The sequence below is a fragment of the Rhagoletis pomonella genome, unplaced genomic scaffold (assembly GCF_013731165.1).
Source record: "Rhagoletis pomonella isolate Grant_MI unplaced genomic scaffold, Rhpom_1.0 Rhpom_scaffold_00003, whole genome shotgun sequence".
Lineage (NCBI taxonomy): Eukaryota > Metazoa > Arthropoda > Insecta > Diptera > Tephritidae > Rhagoletis > Rhagoletis pomonella.
This window is the reverse complement of record NW_023458557.1, coordinates 34,833,826-34,850,953: the sequence shown is the minus strand read 5'-3', so window position 1 is coordinate 34,850,953 and position 17,128 is coordinate 34,833,826. Positions and strand designations below refer to the sequence as shown.

Sequence of the window (17,128 nt, the reverse complement as noted above, 5' to 3'; positions counted from 1 at the left end):
AGAGCAATACCGATCATGGAGATCACAAGTTTGGACCTTCATGGAAGCGATAAAGAACTTCCAATACCATCCAAAATATTACAGCGCCCTGGGAATCATACGAACAAAGATTACAGGACCAGCTGCGAATATATTAACAAATCACGACACTAAATTAAATTTTTATTCAATCATCAACCGACTTGACTATACTTATGCTGACCAACGCCCACTATATGTCCTCCTGGACCAAATGAAAAAAATCTCACAAGGAAGAAAAACTCTCGCAGAATTCCACGGTGAAGTATCTAAGGCACTTAATTTAGCCTTAGCCAAAATCGAAATGTCCAGTGATGACAACAACGAAGGTATGAAAACTTACGCCAACCAAGAGGCAGTAAGAACGTTCATCCTTGGCCTAAATTCAAAATATACCAGCGGTACACTGTATAGCCATAATCCAACAAATTTGGAATCGGCATACGCGACAGCCTGTACCATATCACACGATAACGTAAATGAAGAATTCGAAACACAGAACGTACAACCCAGATTCCAGCATCATAGGCAAAATCGGAGCACCTACTCACAACCACATCGTGAAGAGAGGTACTATAAGCCAAACATCAGAATTCAAAGAAACGACTACCAACAACGAGGAGACCATCAACAAAGAAGCTTCTTCAATCAACAAAGACAACCTGCACCTATTCCAATGGACGTGGACCACTCTAGACAATATGTCCCAACAAGTAGACGCAATATATATAAGAGAGATAGGACATTCAGTCATAATAACGTAACTACTCCCCAAAATAAGTCACAAAGAATAAATCAAGTAAATAGAGAAGATCTAGAGTCAGTAGATTTTTCAAATTACGAAGAACAATTCGAAGCAGGCAGTACTTTTTTAGGCGAATAAACGGGCTGCCTTGCTTACAAACAAAATGCGGCCTAACCGGCACGCCCGTTACCTTATTAGTTGACACTGGCTCCACTAACAATTACATAAATATAAATTGCAATATAACGGGTGATTTTTTTGAGGTTAGGATTTTCATGCATTAGTATTTGACAGATCACGTGGGATTTCAGACATGGTGTCAAAGAGAAAGATGCTCAGTATGCTTTGACATTTCATCATGAATAGACTTACTAACGAGCAACGCTTGCAAATCATTGAATTTTATTACCAAAATCAGTGTTCGGTTCGCTTTACGTCCGATTTATGGTCTACATAATCGACCAAGTGAGCAAACAATTAATGCGATTGTGACCAAGTTTCGCACTCAGTTTACTTTATTGGACATTAAACCAACCACACGAATGCGTACAGTGCGTACAGAAGAGAATATTGCGTCTGTTTCTGAGAGTGTTGCTGAAGACCGTGAAATGTCGATTCGTCGCCGTTCGCAGCAATTGGGTTTGCGAAACACATTTCGAACCGAACACTGATTTTGGTAATAAAATTCAATGATTTGCAAGCGTTGCTCGTTAGTAAGTCTATTCATGATGAAATGTCAAAGCATACTGAGCATCTTTCTCTTTGACACCATGTCGGAAATCCCACGTGATCTGTCAAATACTAATGCATGAAAATCCTAACCTCAAAAAAATCACCCGTTAGGAAAATCGATAAAAATAAAACCATTTAAAACCAAAACCTTACATGGTCACTCAATTATAAATTCTAAAAAAATAATAACGATGTACGGACATCATTTAACTTTCTATGAAATTAAAGAATTAAACGACTTTGACATGATACTCGGAGAACAGGGACTACGCCAAATAAAGGCAGAAATCAGTTTATTTGATTATAGTTTAAAATATCAAAGAAAAAAGGCCCTAAAAGTAGAAACAAAGATTAATTATACTATTAACAATAAAAAATTTAAAGATCAAGTCGATGAACTTATGAAGATAAATAATAATATTAGTGAAACATTACCTTTTACAACGACGATACAAGCATCTATCAGGACTGAATCAGAAGATCCCATATGGACAAAACAATATCCATATCCCATGTCTGATCACGACTTTGTCAGGAAAGAAATTGAGAAACTTTTAAATAACGGTATAATACAGCCAAGCAAGAGCCCATATAACTCACCTATATGGACTGTTCGAAAAAAGGGCACCGATGACCAAGGCAAGCCCAAGCGAAGAATGGTTGTTGACTTTCAAAAGATTAATTCTCATACGATTACTGACAGATATCCAATTCCAGATGTTAATATGACAATACAAAACCTAGGAAAAGCAAAGATTTTTTCCACACTAGATTTAGAATCAGGGTTTCATCAGATACTAATTAAAGAATCTGATCGAGAAAAGACAGCATTCTCTGTCAACGGCGCGAAGTATGAATTTATCAGAATGCCATTCGGATTAAAGAATGCACCCTCAACCTTTCAACGATGCGTTGATGACATATTAAGAGAATATATTGGATAGTTTGCGTATGTTTATATTGATGATGTGTTAATTTATTCATCTACAGCAGAAGAACATATGGAACACATACGGATTATAATTAATGCACTTCACAATGCTAACATGAGAATTTCTGACGAAAAGTCACATTTTTTCCAAGACTCAGTAGAATACCTAGGACATATTATAAAACACAATAGAATTACCGTAGATCCAAAAAAAAGTTGAAACTATAAAGAACTACCCACAACCAAAAAATTTAAAAGAATTGAGATCTTTCTTAGGACTTGCTAGTTACTATAGGAAGTTTATAAAAGATTTTGCTAAAATCACGAAACCCTTAACAATTCATTTGAAAGGAGAATTAGGAATGGTAACTAAAAATCAAAGTGCCAAAGTATCAATACGCTTAGACGCAGCAGCAGTAGAAGCCATGGAAAAAATAAAAAACGCTTTACAAGAACAAGTTGAACTTTTCCAACCAGATTTCTCTAAACCATTTAGCTTAACAACTGATGCTAGCAATTTTGCCATCGGAGCAGTCTTATCTCAAAATCGCCTCCCAATCGCATTCATCTCACGCACACTAAATGAAACAGAGCAAAACTATAGTACAAATGAGAAAGAGTTACTAGCAATCGTTTGGTCTTTACAAAAACTTAGAAACTATTTGTACGGTGTAGCAAACCTAACAATTTACACAGATCACCAATCCTTAATTTTTTCGATTTCCGAAAAAAACCCAAATGCAAAGCTAAAACGTTGGAAAAATCTAATTGAAGAATACGGTGCCAAACTAGTTTATAAACCTGGACACCAGAACGTTGTTGCAGACGCACTTTCCCGACAACAAGTCAACAACACAACAGATTGTTCAGACCATTCACAACAAAGCTCTCCAAATGAAATTATGAAAAAAGTTAAACAACCACTAAACTCTTTTAAAAATCAAATAATTATTTTACAAGATAATGAAAGAAACGAAATTCTTAATCAAACAACATTTCCCGGTCAATCTAGACACACAATATTTTTTAAAGATACCCCAGATTTGCTCTCCAAATTAAAAAATGTAATTAAACCAAAACTCACTAATGCGATAAAAATAGACGAAGAAATACTATTTCACTTAAAAAAGAAATAACTTCCACATTCCCAAATTGCACCCTGGTACTAGCCCAAAATCAGCTAATTGACGTAACTTCCTTAAATGAGCAAAGTGAAATCGTCAAACAGACACATAAACGTGCACATAGAAATTACAAAAATAACACACAAGAAATATTGTTGACCCACTACTGGCCCAACATTAAAGAGAGGTGCAGAAAAGAAGCAGTAGATTGTGAAATATGTTTACAGCACAAATATGAAAGACAACCAAACAAACAACCTATAGGAAAAACCCCAATACCAACACGAGTAGGAGAATACATACAGATGGACATATTCCATATCAATAACATGCAGTATCTTAGCTCCATAGATAGATACTCCAAATATTGTTTCCTACGAAAACTAAACACAAAAACAAACTGTCACGAATACATAGAAGAAGTACTCACACAAGTTTACCCAAATGCTAAATATCTCATGACTGATAACGAGAGTACATTTAACGGACACATAGCGAAATTTTTGTACAACCGGCTACAAATAACGCACTCCGTCACGCCTGTACATCATTCAACATCAAACGCTCAAGTTGAACGATTACACAGTACACTAATCGAACTCTGTCAAACCTTAGCTGCAGAAAATAAATCAGCTCCCGCCGACGAATTATTCAACGCAGTTCGCCAATACAACAGGACAATTCACTCCTCCACAGGATATAAGCCCGAAGACGTGTTCTTTAATCATGATAAATACCCTGATATCAAAGACACACTTGAAGATAAACAAGCAAAACTACTCCAACATCACAATAAGAACAGGAAAAGCATAACTTACAAACCAGGTGACCTAATTTACAGCCGAACCGATCGCCGTAACAAACTCGCTACAAAATATAATAAGCATAAGGTGAAAGAAGATCGTGGGGACACAATCCTAACAACTAGGGGGAAAATAATACACAAAGATAGCATAAGAAAAAATTGCATACCATGCAACAAACAGGATTCTTAAATTTAATAATAATAACCTGCGGGTTATGCGATGAAATCACCGATTTGACTGGTAAGAAATACGTACTCACTGAACTAGATTCCGTGTATATTTATGAGACTTCATCCTATCTTTCCCATGTATCGAATCTATCTATAATATTAGCTCCATATGAAAAAATAGTGAGAACTAGATATGATTCAATTCAAACTGAAGGAAAAAATATAATAATTGATAAAATAGAAACTCTGAAGACACAGTTAATACCATCCGAGTATCGTGCCAAACGCGCCCTTCATTTTTTAGGCTCAGTATTAAAATTTGTTACAGGAATACCAGATCACGATGATCTAGTTGAAATTAAAACAGGACTTAATCAACTTATCGAAAATAATAATCAACAAAGGACAATAAATTCTCGATTTGAAAAAATCTTAACAACCCTAGATCCACAATCCATTTTTGATAATTCAATACTTACGGAAATATACAGTGAACTATTAACTATTACAAATACCATTAACTTCGCAAAAACAGGAAATTTCTTCTCTGGAACACTTAATATCAGAGATGTAGAAGAAGTAATAAAAAACGAAGTATATGATATTCCAATAATAAATATACTAGAATATTCTGATATCCACATATCTACCTTTCATGATGCTATTATAACAATCTACAAATATCCTGTAATAAGAAATAAATGCAAAATGTATAATCTAACACCATTAGACTTTAAATATAGAAAATATCAACTTAACAACAAAATAGCTTTATGTAATAATACATTCAACAACTTATCAAAATGTAAAAACTATGTAGGCACACATATTTGTAAAAAAGAACCAAAGGATAATTGTACTATTCCTTTATTATTAAAACAAAATGCTCACTGTAATATTATCCAAGAAAATAACATTCCCTTACAAATATTAGATAATGGTAACATTATTATAGACTATGAACACATATGGAACGGACTCAAAGTAAACGGTCCACATTTAATCCAATTCAATTTTAATACAACTATTGATAATAAAACTTATACTAACCATAAACAGGAAATAAAAAATGTAATACACGCCCATCAAAACGAAAAAGTTAATATATTGAAAATTTTAAACTCCGAATCAGATTATAAATTTACCAATATACAAGAAATGTATAAATTAGTGATTCCAATTGAAGAACATCCTTGGAAATTTACTTTATATTTAACCATAATAATAATTATACTAATTCTACTTATATACTTAATTATAAGATTACATACATATCGACAACTACAATTAAGCACCAAACGTCGAAGAAACTTCGAATTAGCTTACCTAACCGAATTACAAAGATGTCAAAACCTAAGCCCTTCGAAATGAGGACATTTCATTTTTAACACCGGGGAGAGTTAACGACGTTAATACATATACTGCATATATTACATACATACATACACTACATACATAGCTAACATGCCTGGTCACATACATTACATATATACATAAACTATAATGTACAAATAAACATGTTTGTCTCATAAGTAACAAAAGAATATGATAACACGAAAACACGTAAACAACCTACTGATAAACTATAACATGTTTGTCTCATAAGTAACAAAAGAATATGATAACATTGTAAACAACCTTCAATAACAAATTTAATCACTAAACCAATAACAAACACCATTTATCATCAGTAGTAGAAATGGTATAAATAGATGTAAGCATAAACATGTAAGGAGTTCGAGATTATACGAATTCAAATAAAGAGCTCTTGCTCAGAAAAATATAAAAATATTTTTTTTTTATATAACTTTCCTGACTTGAGTATTAAACTCACTCAGTCCTCGAAAATTTCATAATTTTCTTGCCACTTCGTTTTCTTGGTACTTCGTAATCTGCTACAGCAACGTTTTTTCGCTTCGACGTGCATTGTCACTTCTTTTACTTCGCTTGTACTGTCCTGCTGGTATCACTCTTGTGTGTTGCTATGTTGCCACTTCACTTGTGTGTGATCGGCTTCTTACACATGCTTCTATTTCACTTCTCTACTTCGACTTAACTTTTAATTTCTTTAGAGTTCGTTTCCACCACCTATCGCTTGGCTCTTCTATAACTTCTTTCGTCTACTACAGCGACGTCTATTTCACTTCGACGTGCTTTGCCACTTGTCCACTTTTATTCGCTAATACTGTCCGTATTGTGCGTTGCTCTTTTGCCGATTCACTTGTTTGTTCACGGCTTGCGCAATTACACACTGCTTATGTTTCGCTTACTTTACTTCGATTTCATGTGTTTAAGTTTGGTAAAGTTCACGACGACGATTGCCTGGCTGTTCTATAACTTCGTTTTTGCGTTTTTTCTCACGCAATTTTAAAACTTATTTCTCGTGGTTTTCTTCTCCAATTTCGAATTTTTATACGTAACGACTGTTACAGAAGTTCGAATTCGAAATTACGCCTCAATTTCGAAATTGACAGATTTTTAATGAAATTTTTCAATTTATTAGCTCAAAATTGCCACACACACGACTAGCTTTTGCAACACATGAAATTCCGCGATTTATTCGCTCTTATAGCTGCACATTGATTTTATAGTTTTATTTTTACGCACTTCAGCTCTACTCGAAAGTCTCAACAAACGCACATATTTATAACCATTTCGGTTGAGTCCACATTTGTAGGATTCTTCAATTAAAACACTTACTTTTAGTAAAATATACCAAAGATTCATTTAATTAATATATTACTTAGTTAAGTAGTATATAATCTAGTTTTAATTACTTAATTGAGTGTTTTGACGAGATTTATTCTCCGGCGCGTGTGTTACTACTGCGTTTCTCTTTTTCAAACTGAAACTCGTGTATGTTCGTTTCGTCAGGGTTGCTTTGTTCTGTTCGTCAGGGATGAATCTTTTAGTATGTATTACCAGACCGAGTCGCTCTTTTAGGTACTGATCCCGCATACATATCTAGTTTCAATATAAAAAAATATATGTACACATCATTAATTGTGTATATATATCTATGTCAATATATGTATGTGATATGTATGTGCATGCTACATCTACATATGGTCGTTTAAAGTACAAAACCGTGTATCAACAAAATGCAAAACCGCGTATCAAGATAATGCAAACATGCGTGGGTTGCAAAAATTATTTTCGAGAGAGTAAAAACACTCATATTTCAAAATGGTTATCTTTTTAAACAGCAATCGCATTTTTGGCTAGTATATTTCAGGTAGAATGGATAAGGATTGAGCCAAGAGCTTGTGTGAGCAAATCCAATTTTTAGCAGCAAACGATATGTATATTAACAGGAACGCAGCAATCTAATACACGGGTAGAGCAGGAACGCAGCACAGCAGAAGCATACACAAAATCTGCAAATAAATTGTTTTTTACGTTTTTAACTAACAAAAACCTGGTTTCAAGTTACTTCAACGTGTCTAAAGCACAACGCACACACTAATGCAAAGACGCAACAGAACCGCGAAACACTGTAAAACGCGGGCGGAGCAATGCACAGGCGAAGCAGGAACGCAGCACAGCAGAATCGTCGACAAAATCTGCGAATAAATGGTTCATTAGGTTTTGAAATAACAAAAAGCTGGTTCCAACTTGCTTCAAAATATCTGCAGGATGATGCACACAATCGAATTCGGCCGCAGCTGCAGTTCACCAGAGAATGCTGCAAATGGAATAATAATAGATTGGCGCTTACACATATGTTAGTGTTTGGCCGAGCTTCTCCTCCGACTTGTGGTGTGCGCCTTGATGTTGTCGCACAAAGCGGAGGGACCTACAGTTTTACTCCGACTCCGAACGGCGATTGTATTTTTAAGAGAAGCTTTTTTTCATGGCAGAAATACACTCGGAGGTTTGCCATTGCCTGCCGAGGGACGACCGCTGTTAAGAAAAAACCTTTTTCTATATTTTTTGTGATGTTGCTCTGACCAGGGCTTGAACCCAGGAGCTGATAAGTGAAAGCGCGCACTGCTTACCACTACACCACAGTGGCCGACAAATGGAATGGTTCATCAATAAAGTCAAAATAATATGTTGTAACTTACGTGTATTACCTTTCAATCACAATACCAGCACAGGTCGGCCAGGAAAACACTAAAGAAATGAACTAATAAATGCAAAATTATAATTTATTTATAAAATAATTCGGTTTTATTACAATACTTACCAAATTTCACGCAATTAGAAAACAAAAGTCAGCGAATAAGAACAAAACGAACAACGAAAATTTAATCAGTGTAGCTTGTTTATAATTTTTTCTAATATTTTGGGAAATGTTCAGTGAAATTAGCAAAGAAACAACACAGTTTCTTCTAAGGCAGTTCAAGATGGCGGATTAGAACGAGAGGTTGCCAACGTTAAACACCTTTCATTATTGCATCATGTGATATACCCAAGAAATTAATACAACAAAAAGATCAATCGTTTTATGGGCATATCGCCGGGTCGTTACGTACCAGTTGCGATAATATGATGGAGCTTAAATTATTTAAAAAGAAGGCTTAAATTTTTGTCGAGTGTTGTTAGTTATCGAAACTAGCTTTCAGTTTAATAACAATTCATGTCAATATTCGAATGGCTTTTGCCTATAACTTACAACTCCTTTTTCTCAATTTACTGACTTTGTAAAAGAGTTTTGCATACAAGACATAGAGTTAGATGCTCTTTTTAGCGAATTCTTAGTCTTTCACAGTTTTTGCATAGTTGAAAAATTATTTTAGCCATGAGGAAACATAGATGAACTCCTTAAAATGTGGTAATTTTTCACAGTATGAGAGGATCTTAAGAATAAAGTTTGTTTCCTGGCGCAAAGATAGAAACCGGCTTCTAATTAAAATTTTTGAAAGTGAACTCCAAATTAAAAGTAATTTTAAAATGAAATGTATAGAATTCTTTGACTATTTAAACACTGAAAATGGGAATGATCTCATTATTGCTATTAAAAAGTAACAAATATAAAATAATTTATTGGCTCCTGTGTATAATGATGTGTACACTCATGTTCAAATGAATAACACTTTTATTTTTTATGAACTATATTTTATTTGTATACCAAAAAATTGTTAAAACCAAGAACTCACGCGTTTCAAATTATTTTATGTTACTAACATTTATAATTTTGCTTTGAATAAAAATGTACTGAAAAGTACTGATTTCTTAACATGAAAGAGTCTAATGTACTTATTTCGCGCATAAAAAATCTGGCAACCCTAAGTGAGCGGGGCCACTCCCATTCATAAATATTTCATAATAATCCTATTTTGTTCCAAAATTTTACTTCACATACCAGTTTTCAACAGTTTGGATACAATATTTACTGAAATATCTTAGAATTATCTTAATTGACATTTACCTAAATTTAAACGCTGGTATACCCAAAACTATTGCTTTAATCATCACTTATATGATACCAATGTAAAGGAAAACTAATGTTTAATCCGAAATAGATAACATAGTTGGGTTCGCCTTACATTGCTGCACATTTCTAGCAACAGTACCGAAAGGTTCTAGAAAACATGACTTATTATTAAATGGATTCATATTCTGGTTCAGCGCCCTTAAATTCAGCTAAAAAGTTTAATGTTAGTGTTAAAATAGATCTATAGTAGTGTTACTATATAGTAGCTGCACTTTTAGATTTTTTCTTTAATACATTGTCTAAGTACAGATATACCACTTATCTGCCATTTTCTGCTGGTAATCTTTTCACACTACATTAGCCAGATTTCTAAGCTTTCAATTAAACAAAGAATAATAACGCGACGTCTCCCGAGGATATAACAAGTTTCTTAATATTCAACAAAAATTCAACAAAAATACTCATTGAAACCCGCATTTCTGTTACATTTAAATTGAACTTTTGCTTAATAAAATGATTAAAAACAATGAACACTTAGATGCATTATTACCTTCTGTATGCGGATCCACTACTTTTTAAGAACACAAGGCAGAAATCAAAATAATAACTTAAAACCGTCACGATCTCTCTAGAGAGCGAAATTTTATTTATAAGCAGCGTTAGAATATTCTGTTTCCAGTCAACGGTGAGCGTTCGCTATGCAAGTTAGAAAAGTGAGGGGGGCTGGGAAATGTTATTTGGAGTGTTCTCTATCGAATGTGACTAATTTTTTAAGTTTCCTTCAAAATTTTGTCAAATTGGTTTATGGGCGCCTAAATCGTTCAAATACCCCTATGTCGGACGACGGTAAAGCCGTTGACGGTTAACCGCTGTCAAAATTAACCCCATATTATGAATTTTCATACGATAGACAATAAACGCTTGCAAGCGTATCGTATGAAATCAGTTCTCATATTATCGTTTTCATACGCCCGACAGATGTATTGTTGTGAACGGCTGTGGCTTTCGTTCACTTTTTATTGTGAGCCAGCACAAATAAGGTACGCTAATTATCGGATTTCATACGACAACATCGATTCGTAATAGAGAATAACAGAATGCATGCGTCTATCGTGCATCGTACGGAGGATGGTTCCGTGCGCAGAAGTGGAAAACTTTTGACTGCCATTCACCTGGGAGTGGCCAGCAGTGATTCTTGTGCGTACGGTTCAAATCGCAGCTCACAACGTCCGGATATTTATATCCACGTATCCTCTGGGTAGCAACCAAACACCCGTTTGGGAGCGAGCTAAAGTGAGAAGGCGTAAAACTTCGCGTGTTCTGGGTTTGGGTCCCGCCACGTTAAAACCCCGCCCAATGAAAAAAAAAACGCCTCGGATGAGACCCCCTTTTTCTGATGACGTATAAAGGACTATGATTTAAGGGTATGCACCTGGAATATCCGGACCCTTAATGGGGAAGGTGCCTCTGCCTTGCTGGGTGATGTCCTCGGGAAGACAAAGGCTGACATCACCGCCATCCAAGAAATGCGATGGACGGGGCAAGGAAAAGTAAGCGTGAAGCCTTGCGACGTCTACTACAGTTGCCACGTAAAGGAGCGCAAATTCGGTGTTGGATTCGTGGTAGGAGAGAGACTCCGTCGCCGAGTATAGGCGTTCACCCCGGTGGACGAACGTCTAACCACAATCCGCATCAAAGCTAGATTCTTCAACATATCGCTCATCTGCGCCCACGCCCCGACGGAAGAGAAGGATGAGGCGTCCAAGGATCTCTTCTATGAGCGCTTGGAACGTACATATGAGCGCTGCCCCGACACGATGTCAAAATCGTGCTTGGCGATTTTAATGCCAAGGTGGGCAAGGAAGGGACCTTTGGCGCCACTGTCGGAAAATTCAGCCTCCACGACAAAACGTCCGATAACGGACTGAGGCTGATCGACTTCGCCGGGGCCTGAAACATGGTAATATGTAGTACTAGGTTCCAGGATAAGAACATCCACCATGGCTACATGGCTGTCTCCAGATCGAAAAACGAGAAACCAAATCGATCATGTTGTGATAGACGGAAGGCATGCTTCAAGCGTTTTGGACGTACGTACACTCCGAGGGCCAAACATCGGCACGGACCACCATCTTGTTGTAGCCAAGATACGCACCCGCCTCTGTGCAGCAAAAAATGTGCGGAAAACAATGCAAGGAAAGCTTAACGTCGAAAAGCTGCAATCACAACAGACGGCCAATTTATTCGCCACTCGACTCACACACCTGCTCTCTGGGAACACTCTTCAACAATCCAACATACGCGAGCAGTGGAACCACATTTCCCGATCATTAAGTACCGCCGCCGAAGAAGTAGTTGGATTTCAGCGAGACCCAAAGAACAACTGGTACGATGAGGAATGTCAAGAAGCCGGAGAGAAAAAGATGCCGCCTACAGGGCCACGCTGCAATCGGGCGCAACGCGAGCCATTTGGGACCGTTATAGGGAACTGAAGAAGGAAGCGAGACGTATTTGCCGCAATAAGAAGAGAGAGGCCGAAATACCTGAGTGCGAAGAGCTTGAGATGCTGGCCGACAGGAAGAACGCCCGAAAATTCTACCAGAGGTTAGGCGACTTACGGAAGGTTTCAAGACCGGGGCGAACTCCTGTAAGAACAACAATGGCGACCTAGTGACCGATGTCCAGAATATACTTAAATTGTGGAGGGAACACTTTTACAACATACTGAATGGTAGCAGCGCTGAAAGTAGTGAAGAAGGCGAACGCGAGTCCCCAGTCGATGATGATGGAGTAGCTGTCCCACCGCCTGACTATGACGAGGTACAAATAGAGATTACGCGGCTGAAAACCAACAAAGCTGCTGGAGCTGACGGCCTTCCAGCCGAGCTATTCAAGTACGGCGGCGAGGAGCTGATGAGGTGCATGCATCAGCTCGTATGCAGAATATGGTCAGATGAACGCATGCCCGATGACTGGAATTTAAGTGTGCTCTGCCCAATCCACAAGAAAGGCGACCCCGCCATACGCGCCAACTACCGCGGAATCAGCGTTCTAAGCATAGGTTATAAGGTCTTATCGAGTGTATTGTGCGAAAGACTGAAGCCCACCGTCAACGAGCTAATTGGGCCTTATCAGTGTGGCTTTAGGCCTGGAAAATCCACCATAGATCAGGTATTCGCAATACGACAAATCTTGGAAAGGACCCGCAAGAATAGGATCGACACACACCATCTATTTGTCGATTTCAAAGCCGCTTTCGACAGCACGAAGAGAAGTTGCCTTTATGCCGCGATGTCTGAATTTGGTATCCCCGCGAAACTAATACGGCTGTGTAAAATGACGTTGAGCAATACCACCAGCTCCGTCAGAATAGGGAAGGACCTCTCCGAGCCGTTTGATACCAAACGAGGTTTCAGAAAAGGGGACTCCCTTTCGTGTGATTTCTTTAATCTGAAGTTGGAGAAGATAATAAGAGCCGCAGAACTGAACCGCTCAGGCACAATACTTTACAAGAGCGTACAATTGCTGGCGTATGCCGACGACATCGATATTATCGGTAAAAACAAGGGCTGCGTCTGCTCTCCCTTCTCGGGATTGGATAGAGAAGCAAAGCGAATGGGTCTGGTGGTGAACGAGGACAAAACGAAGTATCTCCTGTCGTCACACAAACAGTCAGAGCATACGCTTCTTGGCACCCCCGTCACTGTTGATAGTTACAAGTTTGAAAAAGTAGACGACTTCGTTTATTTGGGAACCAGCATTAACACCAATAATAATGTCAGCCTTGAAATCCAACGGAGAATCACTCTTGCCAACAAGTGCCACTTTGGGCTGAGTAGGCAATTGAGAAGTAAAGTCCTCTCTCTCACACTCTATAAGTACTCATCTTGCCTGTGCTAGTGTATGGCGCGGAGGCATCGACAATGAAAGCATCTGATGAGGCGGCTCTTGGAGTTTTCGAGAGAAAGATTCTGCGAAAGATTTACGGACTTTTACGCGTTGGTGATGGCGAATATCGCAGACGATTCAACGATGAGCTGTATGAGCTTTACAACAATATAGACATAGCGAATTAAAATTCAGCGGCTCCGATGGCTTGGGCATGTCGTTCGAATGGACAGAAACGCTCCTGCTCTGAAAATATTCAACGCGGGCCGCGATGCTGGTAACAGAGGCGTCAGTTAGCACACAAGAGAAATGACTGGCTTGCTGTTTTGGACTCGGCCAAAATCGCTTAGGCGGTTACAGCGCCAATAAAGAAGAAGTTAAAACTCATAATGGCATATGGAATGGCTCATAATTGCGGCGCAGCGTTTTTACCGCCCACGTTTTTCCGTTGATTAAAATTTATTTATATTTTTACCGCCCAGCGGGGACGGCACAATGTTGATTGTAGTAATTTTTATATTTCCACAAGTTTGTCAATGGTTTCATCCACATTTATTTCCAGAAAATCTACATACACGCACGTACCAAAAAATACTAAATTTTAATGATGATTTTCAAATCAAAATGACAACTGAAGGAAGCCGTCGTGCCCCGCAATTGTGTCAAGGATGACATGATATGAAACTCTCTCATTTTGCTTCCGAGAATCTAACTTAAACTCGTTTTCTGACTTGGCAGCACTGTCAAATAAAGTTGGACTGAACAGCTGACAAGCAAAAGAGCGAGCTGCGAGATACGCCCAAAATACACCGATTTCATTCCAATGGATTTCCTGCAAACACATTAAAAAATTATGCTTAAAGATATGTTTGCAAGAAAAAACATTTTATGTGGTAATTTTGAAAACTAAATAATTAAGAAGATACTAAAAATCTAAAATTTTTGCTTGTTTGGTTAAATAAAAAATTCACAAAAATTTGCTCAATAAATCTCCCAATATGATTTTCGCCTCTGTGGCAATATTAGGGGATGTTGTAAAAATGAACCTTAAGGTTCTCACGTGAAAAAGAGTTTCGTATCATGTCATCCTTGATTGTGTTTACTCTGACGGATTTCACTGCGCTAACTGTTCAGCTGTTCACTTACCGCCGACCGCTTTACTATGGATAATAGGTTTGTTCCACACTCTTTTCGGGCTTTTTCGGTAATTAGAGCATAAAAGTAAGTTACTTCTCACAAGTGTCAAAAATGTGTCAACCCGTGCCAAAAGCGCCCAGGCGAGAGGAACGCAAAAAACTACTTTTCGTGCCCGGAATCAACAAATCAGTTCTAAACAATGATTTTATTGTATTTATCTTATATTGCTAATAAAATTAGCAAATACCAACATTTCTGAACCTTTAGTGCTATTTTCCATTTTTGTATTTTAAAAAATTTGCTATCGGATGTATACAAACAGCAGCTGCTATTTCAAATTTACTTCTTGCACATTTCTGCCCGGAAAAAAGTCCGGGCTGTTTCGGACACGAAGAAGAAGACATTTACGATCCAAAAGTGGAAGGTATTTGCTCTCTATTACCCATTTTTCTAGCGTGAGGAACTCTTTCTGGGCTGTTTTGGGTACCCGCGGGCTCGTGTGGAACAAACCTAATATGATACGAAACTCTCATTTCGCTTCTGAGAATGCCTCTAAACTTGTTTTATGACTTGGCAGCACAGAAAGTTCAGGGGGCGATGAACAGCTACCACTACATAGTAGGGTTTAAAATGTACCGCTTTGAATTGAGTGGATTTATTTTACATGCAATTATAAAACAAGCGAAAGTGCAGTATTTATAAGTAAAAATGCTTTTACTCTTTATTTAAGAATTTTATAGCACGCAAGCACAAAGCAGGTATTTATTTTTTTTTTGTTTTAGAGTGTTTTACTTAATAAAAAAATATCCTACAATTTCTTAATAAATACCCATACATGTATTTCGTAGCAGTGGCACTATTGGAAGATTTTATGAAAAAGAACTTTTTGACAGCGCTCTCACGACAAAAATATTTTCGTATTATATTCCATGGCTTTATCGTCGTCGGCTGTAATTCTCGGTAGAGCTTTAGAAAATAATGCTGGTACCAAGGTAGTAGCTGCAGGACTGCAGTTTTGATTTTTTTTCTATTTCGTGAAAAATCTGAAATGTCAACAGTGTTGCCGTTTTGATCCAAATCCCGGATTTAGCCCGAAATAGTTCGAAGTCATTTCCTTTCACACATTTATCATACATATATTTTTCGAACAATTTCTCATTAAATCCTGTAGTGCGGGAACAGGCTTATATTGACGTTCCTTTTTGATTTTGAAGCTGTTGGATGTGGTACTAGGCTAAAGGCAGTGTCACACGATTGGTACATTTGTACAGATTTGTACATTTTGGCAGTCACAGAGTGGTGTTCTTTAGAAATTTGAGATCAGCTCAATAAACGAATTTCCAAACAACACTACTCTGTAACTGCCAAAATGTACCAATCTGTACAAATGTACCAATCGTGTGACACTGCCTCAAGAATTTCATCCAGAGTAATCCAGTCACCCAGGCACGCGGAGAGTAAACATAACCGTCAATCGGTGGCTGGCCCTGTTAACGCTGTGTATGCTAACACCGCGCTCGCACAACAGGAGAAGTTAATGATCCAGAAAATAATGCAAAAAGTATTCAACAAAGAATTAAAAAAATGGCCAGTTCTCCAAATGAAATGATGATGCGAAAAAGAAGAATGGTAATAGAAGTTCTGTTCGTCGAGCAAAACATTTTTACAAATTTGTACGAATGATCAAGAAAAACATATGATTGTGGCAATTGGCTGCATTTTTGTCGACGATAATTTGAATAAATAAGTTCGTTATTGATATAATTAATTTAGTTAATTCCAATAATTTGTTTGTTTGTTTGTTTATTTAGAAACTTCATCCTTGCACAACAATTGTACAAAATTATATTATAGTGCTAGTCACAATTCATAATAACTAAGTAATAGAAGTTGCATATTAAAAAGAAAAACAAAGACTAAAAATATTTGTTAAGAAACATAAAAACATAAATAACTATTAAATATATAGAAATCGAAATTTTTAAGCATTCATATTTTTGGATAGAATTCACAAAGCCATGTCACACGAATACGCATTTGCACAAAATTTTGTCAAGCTAAGGTATGTATATCTCCTAGAAACAAAGTTTTGATCCTAGTTTTGTTTGTGGCAATAAGAACCATACAAATCTGTACAAATGTACCACTCGTGTGAAGCGGCCGCGACAGAGAGATCGAAGGAAGTACAAGTAAAGTA

The 17,128-nt window shown here is 37.2% G+C and overlaps 1 pseudogene; it reads left to right on the top strand.

The window, feature by feature from the left end:
* Nucleotides 1-322: 322 nt before the first annotated feature.
* The window catches only part of LOC118736195, a 19,473-nt pseudogene continuing 2,667 nt past the window's right edge, over nucleotides 323-17,128 (top strand).